General features: G+C 45.4%; 1 protein-coding gene across 5 annotated transcripts in view; it reads right to left on the reverse strand.

Moving 5' to 3' along the window:
- The window catches only part of HERC2 (HECT and RLD domain containing E3 ubiquitin protein ligase 2), a 1,676,463-nt gene that overhangs the window by 1,249,973 nt on the left and 406,604 nt on the right, over positions 1 to 19,886 (reverse strand). The window lies entirely within an intron of this gene.

The following is a 19,886-nucleotide window of genomic DNA, read 5'->3' on the forward strand; positions in this document are numbered from 1 at the left end:
TTAGATAATTTAAACTATAACCTACAGACACCAATACAATACAAAAGGCACTTCACTGTAAGATAATTGTTTGCATTGTAAGATAGTACATGTATTTTTTATTAACTAATTCGAGCAAAATTGGGAGATATAAAAAAATTACAAGAAGAGACATAATATGCTGGGACTCCCTCATGACAGTCTGCCTCAGTTCTTAATCACCCAAAAAAATTGTTTCCTGTTGAGTAACGTTTGGCATGCATTGACCTGAGCGACTGCTGCCTACCACCATCTCTTGGGTAAATGAAAAAGCAAAGAGGTCATCCTGGTTGGCTTTTGCAGCCTAGCCAGGTTCTTACCCAGAGAGGATGTGCAGCAATATGATTCTAGGAGCAGAACAGTCTTCACCAGGTAGAGGATTGCTGGGAGTTTTGTGGGAACACAATAAGGAAAGTAAATCCAGTTAAATGAAATCCAGTATTTGTAAAGCGCACAATTACCCATGGGTGTGGAAGATTAAGCGAGCTATTGCCCAGTGTCACATGGGGTTGGGTTAACCTGCCGCCGGCGATTAAACCATGAACCTAGGTACTTAGGTACTCCCCAATGCCAGGCTCAACTGCATTAGCACAGATTTTCTAGTGGATGCCCATATTGATTCACTACCTCCAAGCATACAATTTGTCTTGCAGCACTTTCTTTGATCTCTGTGACATAAGTGCAAACATATGAATGCACACATCATGAAAATTACCATCTCCCTGCATGAATACATCTTTATAAATGAGTTCTTCCAAGAGTCACAACAACCTTCTTTCTTTGTAACATATTTTAACTGACGTCCTTAGTGTCTGAGCCTACTGGAGGAATTCCACAATTTTGACTGACATTCGACAGTCTAGTATGTCCAAATGGCAGTACTGTGAAAATAAATGTTTATGTAACAGTCCTCAAATAAGAACATGCCTTAATAGTTCCTACTCTCCTAGCTGAAACGACAGCAATAAGAAGAATTCGAGTTTGAGATGCTGTATTGATTTGAAGGCTATGAAATGACATAAGTGAGTACAGTGCAAACTTGGCATTTGTTTTCTGACAGGCGTAAACATACGTAGCCAAGTTTGGAGTAAGTTCTTGACAATAGGTTACACAAGCAACATGTGCATACTAGACCTCTTCCTGCATATCATGGTCAATTATACCAACAAGGATGAGAGTTTAGAGCCCCATCTGGGTACCATAAATAGGTTTGACAACAGCTTATGTGCCTCAGGCAACACTGGTGAGACAGCATTTTGCAAGCACCAAATAAAGAGCCTCTCACTTTCAGGCAAAGGTGCATTGGTAGATTCACCCAGGGAGTTGGTCAGCATCTCTGAGCATACCCAGAGACTCACATGTCTGAACTCTAGATTGGGAGAGGCATGTTCGTGCATAGTATCTTGCCTGTTTTGTCTCTGGCAATTGTAAGTGAAGGCATTCTGATTGCAATGCACCCTATTCTATTATGGTTGCTTTGATCAACCGAAAAAATATTCTTATGAATGAATGAAAGCATTCTGACATGCAGAGCAGTATGGAAATCTAGGTCTTACATATGCCGTTTGGAACTGCCAGAATCCTACAGCAACTACACAACTGGTGTCTGTCTGCTCTCTTGCTTATCTGTGTAGATGTTGTAAAGCGCTCCAATACCCTTGGGTCAGCGCTATATAAAACTCTCTAAATAAATCAATTTAACAAAAAGGGATTTAGGGGGATGCTTAGAGAAACTCTTTCACAGCACACAGAAACGCACCCTCTAACATCTGGTGATCGTGGGTACTAAAAAAAAGTCAAAGAAGGAGCATTTGCATTTTTTTCTTTTTAAAAGACATCAATCCTCAAGATGCGCCAGAGACTGAAAATGCCTAGGCAGCGCACATGCGCTGCCTAGGAGATGACCTTTAGAAATTGGTGAGCTCCTTTCCACACACTCGTGCATGTGGCAGCATCCACCTTGCAGGAGCGAGCAGCGGCACACGCAGGGGCCATCTGTTTGTAATTAGGGACATGCGGCGCTTGCTTACATTAGCCTGCTTGCGGTCTACTTGCCGGCTCGACATCCTGGCGCTTCCACTTTCATTTGCGGCCCTTTTTGGAAATGCAGCATGCCATGCTTGTACTTTAACAGTGGTGGCCATGCAACATTTCTTTTCTTGTGCACAACTTGCCCATTTTTCCCCAGTGCTTCATTAGGCTTCGCCTAGGTAGTTTTTATTTGCAATGGCGGCCGCACGTGACCTTTTCAAAAAGCGCAGCTCGCCCGACTTGCACCTCTGCTGAAATTTGTTAATTTATAAAACATTTTTTTTGCCAGTGTGGCACGCTTTAACCACTTATCCTGATTTCTGTCTTGCCCTTCTGCGTTCTCGCTACTCCTGAGTTCTCCTTAAATCTCTATCTCCTGATCTCCTAGCTTCTGATATTATCCTTCCTGTTCTTGCCTGGGTTCTGATTTCCCGTGGACTCTTGATCATCCCCTGATTTTCTCTTGTCCCTGCCCTCGCCGGAACCTTGGTTTCCTACTTTCTGACTCTGTTTTTTCTGCTTCCCGATTGCGTCTCACCAACCCCCGGGCATTTCCCAGGCTTTGCACCCTACGATCGGCGGAGCTTGAAAGTGAAACCACATAGGCTCTTTCTCCCGACGCTGCTTTTTGGGTCTGAACAAATGTGTGCGCTTGGTACAAGACCAAGACATCTGCCCCTGCCCCCTAGCCCTAGATTGCTTCCCCATCATAGACCTGGTCTCGAAGATTCAAATATTAATCCTGTTTGTGGTGCCTCAGTCTTTCTCCACTGGACTCTGAAAGTGGTACTGCTACTGAACATGTGAAAAACACACACAGCTACGGCTAGCTATTAGGGAAGACTGCCAAAAGGGCATTTATGCCAGACCCGGACTTGCACCTCCGCATTTTCTGGGCTTTTAGTTTCCGTTTCAGCAACGGGCACGAGTTTCAAACTCGACAGACGGACCTACAAAACGTGCCTATATTGTGATGAAGTTTAACATTTTAAGGTGAGGTGAATTAAAAGCCTTCCCTTTGCAAATCCAGGCCCAGATCTGTAAACTGCTGTGGTAACCCTCCTCAGCAGCAAATTGGTAAGGCTGATATATATTGGTACCATTTGTTCAGTTATTTTTTCTGCCGGTCAGATGCATGGAATTATCACCCGTCCCTCAGCTGTTCCTGTTAAAGGTCCTAGCCACTTGATTCCCCACCACAAGCACAACTCTGGCCACCAACTACTACCTGCCCTCTACCACTTGTAGGAAAACCTCAAGGAAGTTGTACAGAAGGATCCGTGGAAATAAAGAGGTGTGCCATGAGCGCCTGTGTGCAACCACCTTCTACTTCGCATCCTTCCCTGGCCGAGCACTGCCAAACAGATAACAGTGGCAAGATGCATTTTACAAAACGAGAAATAGATTAAAACAGACTTTTTAGTTTGGCAGATTTCCCAAAAGTTTAAACTGACAATGCATTGCAACTGTATACCATTCAGTAAAAAAGAAACTACACACCGCACACATGTAGAGAAAAAGCTTTTCTGCCTTTGTTTACTTTTTAATTAAAATAAGCCTATCATTTACGTCCAACGATACTTCATAAGGGAATCAGTCTGCATGCTTAAATAATGCATCTACCTTGTTTTGAGTCAGTTATATTGTGTCTCAGAAGTTGCTGGTCATGTTTAAAGGAACTTGAGTTCAGTAATTTCATTTCCTCCGTTTGCAAACCTACTCATGATTTGTACTCTTACTCTCCTCAGCTTCACCAGGAACTTTAGCATTTTTCTGTATCACAAATCCGCATTTCCTTTAATTGGCCGCGATCTGGTTTACATTATGTCCTTTCAGTATCCTGAGGTCTGGCTAGGTCCAAATGCTAGCCATGTTTTAATTGATAGCAAATACTGGTGTATAGGCACAACAACAACTTGTGACCCTTCTTATTACATGGAGGTATGCTCACATGTCATTGTGGCCTGTTAACTAAACAGAGATGCAGCTTGTGTATCACTTTTTAGAAATTCGCAAAAAGGTATTGACCCCTAAATCTGTGAGTATGATAGATTTTTGTGTGTATGTCCACCCTTAAAATGACAGATGTTCACATCAGCAGGCATTTACCAATTTACAATTAGGGTGAAAGTGCAAATGACCCTTTTTTTTAAAAAAAAAACATCTCTAAATCTGGAATATAGTTTTTTTTCATGTAGAAACATAGCAAAATAGCTTCTTGTTCATCCCCATACAATGCCAAGATTTAGGGGTGTATGGCGTTTTTACATCGAATACCTTTACTTTTGAAGCAATCATGGCACCTGTGATTTAGCTTAACATATTTACAGCTAAAGCGTAGACGGCGCCATTGTAACCAAAGTAAATAAAGAGACAAAGGCTTGTGGCCACTTCGGCAATCAAATCATTTGCAATGCAATAGAAGTTGCATTACTGAAGGTTTGAGCTGTTGGGGTTGCATTAATGTATGAGTTACTTATCTTCGGTAACGATGTATCTGGTAGTGAAGTTGTCTAGCCGCAGATTCCTTAACTTTGAATATCCCTAGCCGTTAGACGAGATCCGACCAGATGTTGTGATGCACGTGACGTCAGTGAGGTCATATAAGTGCCTCCCGGCATGCTGACATCAGTTTTCTTCAGAGAAACTTTTCTGCGGCACAACGCGGAGCCACTAACAAAAACTGTGAAAGTAGGAGAACAGTGTGCGAAGGATGAAAAATCTGTGAAATAAAGAAGGAGGGTGGTGCAATACACCATCATAAAAGACAGAATCAGACACGGTCTACATAAAAGTTAAAAAGCTGTGAGAAAGAACCCCCCAAACGAAGCGAACACCCTTCCCTAAATGCAACAAGGGAAGAGTATCTACAACAGACAGAAACAGGCGGTTATAACCATGTAGAACTGAGACTTCCAGCAAGAACGTAGCAAAGAAAGAACAGTCCACTGCAGGAAGGTATGAAAAGACGGGCACTTCCCCTATAGTAGTGGCAGTCTGAAACAGAGCTCAACAGATCCCTAAAGAAGAAGACTATAGAGGAGACAAGAGCCCGAAGTCAAAAGAGAAGGCAGGAGCGAGGGAAGGCACCCGGAGAAGAAAAGAGGAAAGAGATGAATCTCCTGATGAAGGTGAATCAAAAGGCACCATTTTACAGGAAAGAAGCCCCTTGGAGGGAGCTAGCTGCATATGGCAATTCTCAAAGGGGCGCAACAATGTGAGCACCAGTTAGAGAAAAACCAATTGCGACTGAAAGTGGCAAGTGGAGAAACCCACTTGGCAAGGTCCTCCCAGAACGGGGAGGATGGGTGGGCATTAAGGAATCTGCGACTAGACAACGTCTCTACCAGATAGATTGTTACCGAAGGTAAGTAACTCATACATCTGATAGAGACACCTAGCCGCAGATTCTTTAACGTAGAATAGATACCACAGCTATACCCCAAGGGGGAGGTAGGTCTGCGAAAGAACAACAGAAAGTGCCGAAGCACGGAGCCGGGAACAGAGTGGCGGACAATGGGGAAGGCTGTGGCGGAACAGCCAGACAGCAACCCAATTAGCTCGGAGAGCAAAAGATAATGGGAGGCAAATGGTCCCAAAAAATGCCAGAATGGTGCTACACCATAGCCTTATAAGTATGAGATGTAGAAACAGCACCAGCTATATACCATAACAAAAGGAAGAGAGTCCTGAACGAGGGAGGACGAATGACCACTCTCAGCTTAATGGCACACTATGTGGACACCAACCAAAGGTTGGGGAAACATTAAGAGATGCAACCAGAGCCTACCAGGCTAGCCCATGGAAGGAAGGCCGGAAGGGCGACAGCCAGGAACCAAGGGGCAAGAGGTAGAAACTGAGCAATGTCTCAGAAGCACAGACGGTAACCAGAAACATGCCAAGTGCACACCTAATCACCAAGAGGGGGACAGGGGCAAACAGTAACAATCTGAGGCCCACTGATGCAGCCACCATTGAAACATGCACAGAGCAGACAGCCACAGAGACAACAAGTAGCATAGCTAAAATAAGCATAGGACTGCCCAACCAAGCAGCTTGAAGACTAAGGTGAGAACTAACTCACGAAATACAGATATGCAGGGTGCAGACCCTAGGACAACTGACATTAGAAGAGCTGTCCCGCAGGTACAGCTGATATAGTATAGGGGGATACCTAATGAAAGGAGCACATCCGAAGGAGGTGGCAGCAGAGGCACCAGAGTACCAACAGGCGTATAAATGTAGGAAAGAATCTCAGAATTCTAGACCACATCCTCCGACTGGGAGTAAAAATTAACCCTCGTCCAGAGAGATATCGTCCAGAATCTGGACACCAAAAATGGAGCAGTGTAAAGCTGGGGAACCACCCCCGGGAGTGGGACGCAATGGGGATCCCATTGCTGAAGATGCAGGAAAAGCAATGGCGTACACGTAAGTATACTGAAAGACAGCCTGCCACCACGTAGACCAAGGGCAATCCAGAGTGCAGCACTGAAAAGCTCCCTGACACATGGGGGCATAGGACCAGACCTCGCAGCAACGAAGAGAAGTGGAGATGTAGGAAGAGAGTACAGATAGATATATATATATAGATATATATATATATATATATATATATATATATATATATGCCCTGACCATGCAACATGGGTGTTATAGGAGCACACTAGTACATCAATGGCACGTGGTAGCCGCAATTTAATCGTGAAAAAACACCACGAAAGCCTCCCAAGGAGGAGAATGGCATTTAAGCACGAAGACCCATGACGTATAGAAGATAGCGCTAAGTCACAACATTGAACACCGTACACCGGCAAGATAAGAGCACGAGGGGACGCACTGAGCCCAAAGGGATCTCTTGGCCCACTAGACATAAAGCAGAGCTATATGATAGAATACAAGAACCCCACTTGGAATACGGCACAACCCAAACAACGGGGAACACCTCTTAGGGAAAACCACAGTCAGAGGACCAGACACAAAATCTGTGGCACACTGCCACAGTAGGCTTACTGCCAGCTGAAAACGCACAATGCATCTAAAGGATGCTAAATGAAAGGGTAACCACCCCAGAACATGCGCCTGAGAAATACAGCTTAAGGGGGAGGGCGAAAGCCCACAAGGAGGCGCTGAGCAGCCGATTCGACATGGGCATCAAACAATAGTACCCAATCAAAGGGTAGAACAACAAGTCGCTCCGGAATATTCCCCGGGAAGACGCTATACCGCAACTAAGCATGGCGCCACAAGGCAACCAAACCAGCCATAGTTCGGCCTAAGGAATCAGCAGTATCCAAAGCCGAGCAGATCGTAAATTCAGCAAGGTCACGGCCATTCCAGAGAAGATGAAGGAGGTCAACACTAGGGCCTTCAGAGGTGGCCGAAAGAAGAGAGACTGCAGAGTCCCACAGGGCAGAGGTAGCCTGAACCAAGACACACACTGTATTCAGTGAACGAAGGGCAGCGCTAGATGAGACGAAGACGTTACAACCCCATGACTCTAGCCATCTGGAGTCCCGGGAGGCTGAGGCAAGGAAGGTAAGGCAGTTTGCAGAACAACCCCCTACATATCTGGGTGAACAAATAAGCTAACTGGGTCATGTGGAGCAGGACGGTGGCAGTGCAAGACAGAATGAGCCACCGGATCACCTGAAGTTGGCCGAACCCAGGTGTCCAAAAGGGTGTCATAAAGAGAAGCTTCAAAGGGCAGAAGCGGCTGAACATTTCCCCCCCCAACCCCCCCCCCTCCCGTGGTGGTGGACATCTAGCAGAGGGTCCACAGGCAAGGGGATCGAAGGGGGTTGCATGTACAGAACATGAGTACCCAAGAAGGCTACTCTGAGAAACGCTGTACTGTCCTCGGTAGCCCTCCGAGGAGGGGACAGCAACTCTTCTGTAGGTGAGGGCTGTAAACTTAGTCGTCCAAGACACTGAGGGTGCAACCAATGCCCGCATTGAAGAATGGGGGTCCTGATGGGGCTCCTGGGGAGGCAGGGAGTCTGCCGGATCCAGTGGCTCCTGAGGAGGCAGGGATCATGTCGGGTCCAAACATTCGATGCCAAACTCTCTCCAGAAGCTTCCGGAGAAGAGTCAACCACCCGCCTTCAGTGCCAAAGCGACTTTGGTCGGTTCCGATCGTGCCTCATCCAGCACAGACTATGCTCCATCTGGCGCTGAGTCGCCAAGTCCGGCGCCAATTCCACGTCCACCACGACAAGCTCCGCTTCTGAAGAAGGGGATGGTGCAGGAGCCGGGGAGGCAACCATCCGGCGCCGCACCTACACCGACTCAGACTTAACGACAACAGGCTGAAGTAAGAAGCGGAGTCGGTACCGGTGATGTGAGTTTACGGTGCCGTAACGGCACCAACACCAGCTCTGGACAGGCGGCCACCTGCCCGGAAGGCCAAGGTGCGCTCGAAGCAAGGCTTTGATCACCAGTAACCACCTGCAATGCCACAAGGAGCCCCACGGGACTATGCAGCGTGGCAGGGGTGCTAAGGGTCGTAGTGGGGGACCCAGCAGGGCTGCACCCTGACAACACCATATCTCCTTCGTACCTGAAGGGCAAGGGACTATTTGGCGCCGGGGGGGAACCCACCGGCGAGTCAGTCGGGCCCCATAAGTAGCGAAGACCCGTGGACCTTCCAGGGACAGGAGAGGACCCAAGGGAGGCCTGCAGAGCTGCGGCATAGGCCTCCATTTGGGTCCGAGTCCATAAGGGGCGAACAATGTCTTCGGGCCCCCGTTGGCGACCAACGGCGCAACTGGAAACCAGAGGGGCCTGCCGGCGATGAAGAGGCTGGAGGACGAGACGACTCCGACCGGGACAGGCGAGCCGAAAGGAGCTTCATCCGGCCCTCCCGCCGGGACTTCGGCTTGAGGCGTTGGCAGGCGTCGCAATCTGTCGAGTCGTGGTGTTCGCCCAAGCACCACATACAGATAAGATGTGGGTCCATCGCGGACATTTGGCACGAACAGGAAGTACACATTTTAAAGCCCAAAGGCATCGCACACTGTTCCAGACGTGAAGCGGCAAAAGGGGCCTGAAAACAGGCCAGAGTAACACCTTACTCCGGATCTGCGTTGCATGTGGAAAAGAAGGAAACGGACGTCAGGGCGCCGGGAGGGACTTAGATGACCTCGCAGACGTCACGTGCGTGGACGATGTCAGGGCGGGGTTATGTGGCGCTGTCCCTTGGCACGCAGAGGTGCTGCTGCAGAATATTTTCAGGATCCAGTCTGACGCCTGGGGATATTCTAAGTTAAGGAATCTGCGGCTAGATGTCTCTATCAGATATTAGCAACGCAAATAGCTCAAACTTTCAGTAATGCAAGACCTATTGCATAGCAAATGCTTGTTTTAAGAAGTAGTCGGCGGCATTGTCCTCAGAGAAAGTAAAAAAAACAATTGCACATTAGGTTTTCCTTTTGTAAGACTTTTTGCTTGTTTCATAGTGTGATACTAGTAATGAAAGTGCAATATGTAACTGGTGTGTTAGGCACCATGATTGGTGTCATGTTAATAACTACTTCATACAGCACAGCATTCTTTCCAGTCTGCCAATTATGCTGCCATGTGTTCATTTGATAATGGCGTGGAGTTCCCAGACGGTTTGCAAGTGTGTACATATTGTTTCACTAAATGTGAGAGACCTTGCTAAGTGCTTTTTCTTCTCTTGGTACTTCTCCAGTGCATGGAGATGGTGCCACTTTACTTTAATCACAGCACCATCTGCCCTAGATGTGATGGCATCCGGCTGTATATAGGGCTCTGACTGGTGTCAGTTTTTTGTTTCTTAAGCCTGATCACTAGTTTGAAGCTGTTCTTTGATGCTTATTGACCAAATTCCTCCGCATAAATGAGAGCAAAGAGGTCAGATGTCACATTCTAAGGTCTCTAGTTTAAAACCTGCCATTGATATCACAATGTCTACACATCTGTAAGTGGTGTCTTGGATTCGAATACGATCTTTCAGTTATGTGCCCTAGGTGTGGCAAGACTCACACCTGCTCAGTGCCAGGATACCATTCCGGGTGACAGTCTGAGCGCTCTACATATCTACATAACCTCAACTGCACTGCTGTACAACATGGTTAAAAACATTGGCAAAGCCAGTGCCTTCTAATAATTGTGCATGGCACTCGGTTCTGTGCACAGACAATCATGAAGTGATGTACATGTTGGCAATATAACAAAGTGCTGGCAAAAGAGCATTCTTTTTGCTGCAGTTTGTTCCCTCTTTTCCAGAGGCAGTCTGTTGCTCAGCAGGCATGTTTATGCTCATCAATGTGAACTGCTGGCCCCTTCAGCAGGCTAGTGAGCTTAATGGATTGTTGGTGCATTTGTCCTACATCTTTTTTTCTGGGCAAACTGGTGTTGTGGACTTGGTTGGCATTCTTGCATAAAGTTAGGACTACTTTCCCATTTTCATTATTCTTCCAGTGTTTTCTACTACTCCTCTTTCTAAGCAGGAGAGGCTCCATTTATTAGACCCCAAGAAAGCTTGAAGCTTTTACATTCATCGTACAAAGGGGCATCTGGTGGAAGATCAGCTTTTTGTGGGGTTTTAGGGTTTAAAGAAAGGAAAGGCGCTGCAGAAGACCATGTCGAGAAGGACAGTCCTCGGCAGTAAGATTTGACATGACTGCTGCCAAAAATGCAGTTGGCATAACGACTGATGGACCATTTCACTAGGGCCAAGGCTGCATTGGCACATGGAGTGCCGAGGCAGCCACCTGACAGGCTGCAACACGGTCGTCTGTGGACATTTTCACATAGAACTACTTCCTTGACAGCCAGGCCTGACTAAATGACATTTTGCCAGTTGGGGGCTGCAGGGGACACAGACCCTCCACCTTCAGTAGGTGCTGCTTTGTCATATGCTCTAAAGTGAAAAATCTGCAGTTAGAAGTAGCCTTTTGAAGTAAAAATTACTTGCCTTTGGTAATGCTCTTTCTATGTATTTGGTTATCTATCTGCAGATGCTTTATTGCCCTACCATCTCCCTGTTCTGTGGAGTGGCTTCTTTACCAGCTAAAAATGTCCCAAGTTCATAATCTACACATTTTTACGGATTATTGTTTTGCACTCTGAGGGTATGAAAAGTCAAGCAAGAAGCGGACGTCAGTGTGCACATGTAGAGCTTATATGCAACTAGTCTCCATCGTTTCTAGGATGGTACAGAGCCATCGCATAGTCGCAGGGCACAACCTAGCAGCGCGCAGAAGCTTTGCTCAACAGTTTCCAGAATCAGTCTGACACCTGGAGAATATTCTAATTTCGAATAGTATATATTGGCATAGAGTATTCACCAGAAAGAGCATTACCAAAGGTAAGTAACTTGTTCGTTTTTGGCCAGATCTCGTTTCCAATACTCAACATATGTTAAGTGACTGTAGGCTGAGCCACTTGCTTACGATTAAATGTCTTTGTTGATTGTCTGATTTCCCTTCTCTTGATTTGATGTCTTTACTCACTTCCTGTGTTGGTCCATCTAGGCGCATTTAAGTCTCAGTGTTCTGAATGGATAAGATATACATATACAGCTGGCATCTGTTTATGCTTAGCAATGTATTAAAAGGACAGTTTTTTTGTTTCTCTGGTCCTGCTTCCCCTTCTCGCCCATCCATCAGCATAATGTTGCCCAATTCAGAGATTGCTTCAGTGTGTGCATCCACTGCACCTTTTCTGAATGGTATTTCTTAAAATTAAACAAAATGCATTCAAAGGTGGGCGCTATAGATGCACGTGTATCTGTTGCAACAATGTTTTTATGCATTTTGTAATATTTAGCACCATGCAATACCGAGAAGTTCACTCAGTAACAATGTTTATAGGAGATCGTATCATTCTGCAAATCCCTCAAGGCTCCCCCACACCAGATGAGTTGGTGCTGCTAGGATCCGAACCCATAGGATTCAGATGGTGTCAGGAACTGGGAAGATTGAGAAACTCACTTTGCTCTGATGAATTCTCTGCAAGATCAATGGCTTTGATCTCTGCTTCTGGTTTGAAAACCAAAGAAAAATGTGGCTGTGCTATAGATTCTGCAAATCCTGCACAGATAGTCAAGTCTGGATTAATTTGGAGAGTGACCTTAGTGATGGTATCTGATCTAAAAAAATACAGTACAGATGGAAGCTTATTTAAAAGAGGCAGAGGTTCCACACATTTCTAAGCATTTAGCTCGGACCCTTTTGCTTTGGAATTTGATCAGCCTTTTCATAGCCACAATGATGTTCAGGCAGAAAAAGCAGTGCCGCCTCAGATGGATGAATATCAAGAAATCTGGTTTTCTTCGGTTTCCTACATAATAATGGGTTGTTTGCACCTGACACACAATCATCTCAACACTGCAGATTTTAACAAAAACAAACTGTTTGTAGGTCCAAGTTATAAAAATGTTAAAACGTTGCCCTGCAGTGCCTGGCCTTTTGCTGCACAGAGCCAGGCCACCTTACAGTTGCGGATTGCTGTTTTTAGGTTGTATCTAAATACCATCCAGAATAAAGGTTAAGCCACTGCCCATTATAGGGCAAAGGTTTCACCCCATTAATATCCATTAGGTGTGTCAAAATGACTGAATAGTGGCAACAAATTGCCTCTAAATGTGACATTGGGCTGTGTATTTGCTACATTGTCCAGCACACATTGTCACTTCTGCATAATTTTGTCGTCTCCTGCAGCATAGCTCTAGTTATCCTAATGAAGACTTGTATTTGTGTGTTTTGCTGTTGTGTGAAAAGCGGTTCAGAAATTGAGTATTAATCTGCTTTCAGAGGAAGTCTAATATCCTTACATAAGTGTATAGCAAGGGGGTTTGTGGCTCCTCTTTTACCTTTTGAGGCACTGGCACGGTGGTATGCAACAAATCTCAGTCCATTTTTGCAGTAGGTGCATCTTCTGCTCGTAAGCAGAGGCACGCTGATCCTATCAAATTTTGTTTTATATATGTTACCTCACTGCATGTTGGATAGCTGGGTGAGTCGAATTACATCAGTGATGCTAAAGCAATACTCGTTCCCTACATTCCTGCCTGATCAAGAATGGAAAAGGTTAGATTCTTTGGGAAAGTAGGTGTCTGCACAAGGTGTTTTTGGCAGAATCTGATGGGGCTTGCTTCCACTGTTAGATTGAGCCAGTGATAGTGCAGATCTAATCGGAGACGATTGCAGGTGAAAGATTCATGGTCTTAGCAGTGGTATTGCAGAGATGTTCTTGAATGTGCTTTCCTGGGTTTTCTGGCGATGCTGAAGCCTAACTCATGGACCTGTCTTTTGATGGCCCATGTTTATTTGTAGAGAATCATTCCAAGAAAAGCAGAGCCATGGCACTGCTTTTACATGCAACGTCATTCATTTAGTTGTTTTTTTCACAAACAGTACAGAAAGTTTTGAAAGTGAAAGCACCAGTTTAATAAACAAGTGAAGCAGCTGCTGTACATGTATTGTGATTGGGTAGAGGCAGGAAGAAGACCTCAGTCCACTCTGGTTGGTCAGTCCCAGATGCTTAAACTCTCTAGGTACTCAGCAAGTGGGCGTCACATGGTGCTGGTTGGCTCGCTCAGATTTTATTTAAATGGAGAGGTATCATTGGGTAAAGCAGTGTATAGAATTTCTTGTTCTTGAGGAAACTTTCATATTTTCACTTCTCTACTCTTGTTAACTTCTTCTCAGTCAAACATTTTGATGGACGAAATTGAATTCCTTTCTCAAAAGGTTGTGGAAAAGGTTCCTCTGGCAGCAAGGGAAATATTTGTTTCTATTCCAGGAAGGACGTAGGCTTAGACCAGTTCTCATTGAGGGTTCCAGAGCAAGGTGGCTTCCTTTGTTTAGGTCGAGCCTAGCACAGCGTGCATGCGCTGCTCTAGGAGATGACCTCTTGGAATCACTCAGGACTTTTCTGAAACTCGTGCGTGTGGCTTTTTTTTTGCATTCATTGTATTGGGCCTTGCATGCCTCTTTACAAAAAGAAAGCACGCAATTGGCTAAAGACGGGTGCATGTCCCACTTTTTTAAGCAAATGTTTCCTCCCACGGCATCCACCTTGCGAGCAGCGGCGTGCAGGGCGCCATCTGTTTTAATTAGAGCGGTGTCTTTCAGTTTCGCTGCTGCGCGTTCGAGTTCTTTTTTTCTATCTCTTACCGTTAACAGAGCAGACTGGGAAAGAAAACAAGGGAACCCTACTCACTTGGAGCCTGGGTGAAGATTTAGAGAAAAAACAATGGCTCCTGTGGGAAAATAGGTACTATTTATGATAAAGATAGCGCACAATGGCGATGAGGGTGATTGGTGTGGATGTAAAAAAAAGGAGGCTGTATATACACAATGCAAATGTTATAGTAATTTATGAAAATTTATATATCAATAGTTAACACAAAATTTCTGTAGCATTATCAACACATATGCAATCCAAGAAGTGATGGTGTGTCCCAAGTGATTTTTAAGAAAAAAGAACCTAAGCTGCTAAAGTGAAACATAATATCGTGTAGATAACATAAGGTTTCAAGTATATCTTTCAGTTTAGAAGAAGACAACCTAATTATAAGTATTAACAATTGAAGTGCAACAGTTGAAATGTATAGACAACTGTACGGGCAAGGTCTGTCTCTTTATCTCTGTCGACGGCGTTTCGACCTGAATGGGGTATCAGGTCTCTTCAGGACTGTTCAGTACGGGACACCTGTTAGGGGATTGCCTTGCTTGTGGAGCGTGCAAGGGTGGCACCGTGAGTGAATGGTGAAATAAAGGACTTGCATGGATCCCGTCCGGGACCCCTGCTGAGGGTGTGCAGAGAGTAGGGAACCGAGATGTCAGTCTGCAGATCCGTGATAGATTAAAATCGATGTATCAGAGGAGAGGCACGACACAGGAACCACACGAGGGCGCTCCTGGTATTGCAATGGCTGGCGATGAGGGTGAAGTGGTGTTGGTAATCAATATCCTACGGCTCAGACGCGGAGAGGACACATCGTCGGGATCGGTCGCTATTTTTGAATCACTACTAAGAGCAGGCACGGTCTGAGCCGTAGGATATTGATTTTGGCTAAGTTATAAAGACAGTGGTACCCTGTGACGATAACGCAACATGCCTCTCTTTCTTTGTTTCTGTGTATATGTCCGGCTTTTACTGTCTCTGTTCAGTTATTTGTATAGCTGTTCTCAGTGCCCTTGTTTTGCTTCATCTCGGTCTATCCCTGTGTATGCCTGCGTATCTATCTATACCTGTACCTTTCTCACTGTCTGTGTCTTGCTCACTCTGTTTGCATCCACAACTATTTATGTTGCTCATTTGTGTTTGCTTGTTCATACGTTTTTCCCTTTCCATTTCTTTCTTTGTGCACTTTTCAGGGCATGCTAAATGTACAATGTTGAGTGCATAAACAACCCTCCGGATACGCATGAAAATTGTTCTTTTTTTAAATATATATATATTGTTATTTTACTGCATTAGTTTGGAATGGAACCCTATTATCTGCAAGTGAGGTTTATTTATAGGTGCAAGATTAAATAAATGCTACTAAGCGTTCTTGTGTATGCCTATGCTATAGTAAAGCTGGCGCCAAGCAGAGGTAGAGCCCGCAGCCTCTGTTTGGGAATCACTCTTAATAATAAAATGTTCTATTTACATACCACTTTTTACAAGCTGTTAGTTTTTTGTACTATACCATTACATGCTATTATTATTATTATCCAACGTAATGGTAATGCACTAATGCTTTTTGAACAGTAAAAGGAAGAGAGTCAGAGTCAGCCCTGCTTTTATTTGTACCTGTGGCTGCTGTGTGCACACAGATTTCTTCAGTACTCATGTTTCTTGTTCGTGGACTTAAAAGAAGACCGAAATTCTAACCTGGGCTTCTTTTGGAAAGTTGTTGTTTGTGGAGGTATTTAAACAGTAGCAGAAACAGGCCAAAGGTTAGCTTTTTGCTCTGCAGCAAATGTGTAAAAAAGATTACAAAATGCGTATTGCGACTTTTTAAATACACTCTACCGTATTTATTCCGTGGCAGGCACCGCGACCCCTATATATACGCACACAAAACGCAACCTGACTTCAGGGAACATAAATTGGGTTTGCGAAGAATCAAAGCCTGTGAGGTGGAACCGAACATAACCCTGATGTGAGTGGGTTACCAAGACTTGAGTTTAGTTGTTGCTTGAAGTGCATACATTTGCTTCATTAGTGAAGAAATATGTTTTAGTATGCAATTTAATTTGAAAAAACATTCCGCTCATATGCGAATGTATTCACATATTTCTAATATATGTATACAGAAGAACTTACTTCTTAACCATGTTATACCAGCTGCTGTTGCCATTTGTTTATACCATCCCAATCCTTCTGTTAAATTCTCTGCCAGTTTAATTTGGTACCCTATTTTTAGTATTGTTCATATGTACCCTGCAGTTTAGTTGTACAAAAAAACAATTTAAATAAGTACTTCTCAATGCAGTTCTGTAATATGCCTAATACATATGTTGAAGCTTCCACCTACGATAATGTAAAGCATAACTAAAAACTTTTAAGGTCCCAAAGGCGAGACCTATTGGCTATGCCAATGCTTGTTATCTGTTGTTTCTGACACCAAGCAGTTGTCTTGTCATTAGGCTGATCTTCAGTTTCAAAGACCACATCCACATGTTCTGGATTTCCCAAGAAAAGGTCAGCAAATTATTTTGGTTGATGTAGAGCATGGGTACTCACAAAACTTTCTGTCGGGGGGCCAAATTTACAGTGTGGTTTGTGGCTAAGGGCCGCACCGGTGGGGGCGGGGTTGGAGGGGGCGGGGCTAAAGCGAACAAAACTTGTGACCATGAGGTTAAACACAGGTCCCTGCAGCAGACACCTTCGTCAACTGAGCTACCAGACCCAGCATACACACATCTTTCTCTCTCTCCCTCCTTCTCTCTCTCCCTCCCTCTCCCTCTGTGTCTTCCTCACCCTCCCTCCCTCTGTGTCTCCCTCCCTCCCTCCCTCTGTCTGTGTCTCCCTCCCTGTCTCCCACTCTCCCTCTGTGTCTCCCTCCCTGTCTCCCACTCTCCCTTTGTGTCTCCCTCCCTGTCTCCCACTCTCCCTCTGTGTCTCCCTCCTAGTCTCCCTCTCCATCTGTGTCTCCCTCCTAGTCTCCCTCTCCATCTGTGTCTCCCTCCCTGTCTTCCACTCTCCCTCTGTCTCCCTCCCTGTCTCACACTCTCCCTCTGTGTCTCCCTCCCTGTCTCCCACTCTCCCTCTGTGTCTCCCTCCCTGTCTCCCACTCTCCCTCTGTGTCTCCCTCCTAGTCTCCCTCTCCATCTGTGTCTCCTTCCCTGTCTCCCACTCTCCCTCTGTCTCCTTCCCTGTCTCCCACTCTCCCTCTGTCTCCCTCCCTGTCTCCCTCCCTCCCTCTGTGTCTCCCTCCCTCCGTCTCTCCCTCCCTCCGTGTCTCCCACTCTCCCTCTGTGTCTCCCTCCCTGTCTCCCACTCTGTTTCCCTCCCTCCCTCTGTGTCTCCCTCCCTGTCTCCCACTCTGTTTCCCTCCCTCCCTGTCTCCCACTCTCTGTTTCCCTCCCTCCTGCCCTCTCTCTGTGTCTCCCTTCTCCTTCCCTCTGTGTCTCCCTCCCTCCCTCTCTGTCCTCTCACCTGTGTGTGTGTGTGTGTGTCAGCCCTCCGCCCGGGCTGAGACAGCTTCCCCGACCGCGCGCACACAGCTGCACCAAGTACTTCATGGGTCCTTAAAAGACCATTTACATGTTAATTAGGCTTTGTTGAAATTCACCTCTTAGGCCCCTGCAGCTCCCCTCTGACAATCACTGGAATCACCCGGGCCCCCACAGAGCACAGTCTGAGTCCGAGCTGCTGCGGCCGTATTTGCGAACACTATTTAATTTATTTAATTTTAAACACAGGTGTCTGCAATGTCCGCGGGCCGCCCAAGAAGGCTTGCCGGGCCGCCAACGGCCCGCGGGCCGCCAACGGCCCGCGGGCCGTACTATGAGTACCCCTGATGTAGAGCATGGTTAGACCACTCTGTCCATGACCTGTGACTTAAAGCTATGTCCGACACACTGAGTTTAAGTATATTGATATGCAGAAGTAGTTTGGAATTGGACCATAAACCTCTAGTTAAGGGAGAACCCAAGTGGGTATCCCAACCTTCCAAGGATGAATCCGTACTCACTGAGTTTTACAGAGCCTGAGGGCAGAAAGACATGCATGCCATCAGACGTGAACAATAGCTCCACTAGCTCAAGGATGCTTTAATGTAGCCTGTCACTTGAACTTTGCTCAGGTATTCTCTGGACACTGTTAGTCAATACGTACAATCATCTTAACAAGGTAGACCTCTCAAGCAAAGGGTTGACATCTGCCAAAGTTACCATCTTGAAGGGCAGTGCATTCATTAAGTGTTTGATGAATTGAAAGTCTTTGACAGGAAGAAGATCCGTCTATTTTTATTCCACTAGAAAATACTCTTGAGATATTTTCCTGGTTCCAGTTATGCACCAGTACAAACTGATTCATGCCATAAACAGTTGACAATGAGTTTTGGATTCCTCCTGACCCTGAGGGGGCCATAGTGGTTGTTTCTTGGAATACTCCAGCAAGGTCCGGACACCATGATTTCCCTCACCTATTTACCTGAGAATATCCTCTCTCATAGCAAAGCTGTACTGGAGATTCACACAAGAGGACAGAATTCCTAGACCATTATGCTTGCTTTTGGTTGGTCCCATGGTTGACCTAGACACCTCTCTGGTGTGGTCCTGAAAAGACTCATTCTTCCACATGGGGTCCAGGATAGGAAGAGCCATTGAAGATCTCTAGATCATGCTCAAGGGCAAAAAGAAAATAAGTTATTTGGCCTACAAAGGAAACTGTAATCCAATTGCAGGGAGGCCTGAGATGAACTGAATGGGAAATCATTAGCAGGGGAAGAATTTTCCCCATAGGCAAGTGTCCAACTGAGGATATTGTTATTCCATGCCACCCTCTCCTGTATTCTCAGCAGCCTCATATCCCTCAAACAACTGCCCTTTGTCAATCCTCTACTTAGAAGTGATTGTTCGAGACCAGCCCAAAGCAGATTGGACACCAGTTAGCAATTCCTCACTCAATCAGTTTCTCCTTTAGGCTTCCCTCTTATTCCTTGGGGATCGCTTTAAAGGATGTCATTGACATTTCTCGGACAGTTATCTCTGACAGTTCCCAAGAGTGTAGGCCTTTCACTCACTCTTTTTCTGGACTTTTCTGGCCTACCTCCTTTGATCCATCTCTCTATGCTGTCCATGTGGTCTGGTCCAAACTTGAACAGGTGCAGATGCCGAAGCCAATGATGATGCTGTCAGTGGCAGCCAGTGAACTTTGAAAGTACAGGCGCATAAGACTTAGACCTGAATCTTCCTTCGCAACCGCAGTGAGTGGGAACAACTTTCCTAAAGACGATTCAGGAAAGGGATAAGGCCAAGAAAATTCCAACTCTGTTTTGATATATTAGCACCAATATAGCCTTCATAATGAATTTTTAAGCAGTCTAAATTAGAAAAACAGAAAAAAAGTTACTGAAAATATCTTCTCCTGCATTCTGATCAATTTAAGAGCAGTGGTGACTAATGGAGAACTACACTCATGACTGGAATAAACCAAATGTGTGCTATATTGGACTGCCTGAAACATCTATTCAAAAATTCTAGTTTGTGCAAAATTCAGCAGTTAGGATGATTTTCACCCTGCACAAATTTAATCACATCCCTAAAGCACAACGAAGTTTGCACTGGCCGCTATTTGAGAGATGGATTAAATTCAAGGAACTCTGCTACAGATCTAAAGCTGCACACTGGAAAAACCATCCCTTT

Source organism: Lissotriton vulgaris, chromosome 8, assembly GCF_964263255.1.
Source record: "Lissotriton vulgaris chromosome 8, aLisVul1.2, whole genome shotgun sequence".
Lineage (NCBI taxonomy): Eukaryota > Metazoa > Chordata > Amphibia > Caudata > Salamandridae > Lissotriton > Lissotriton vulgaris.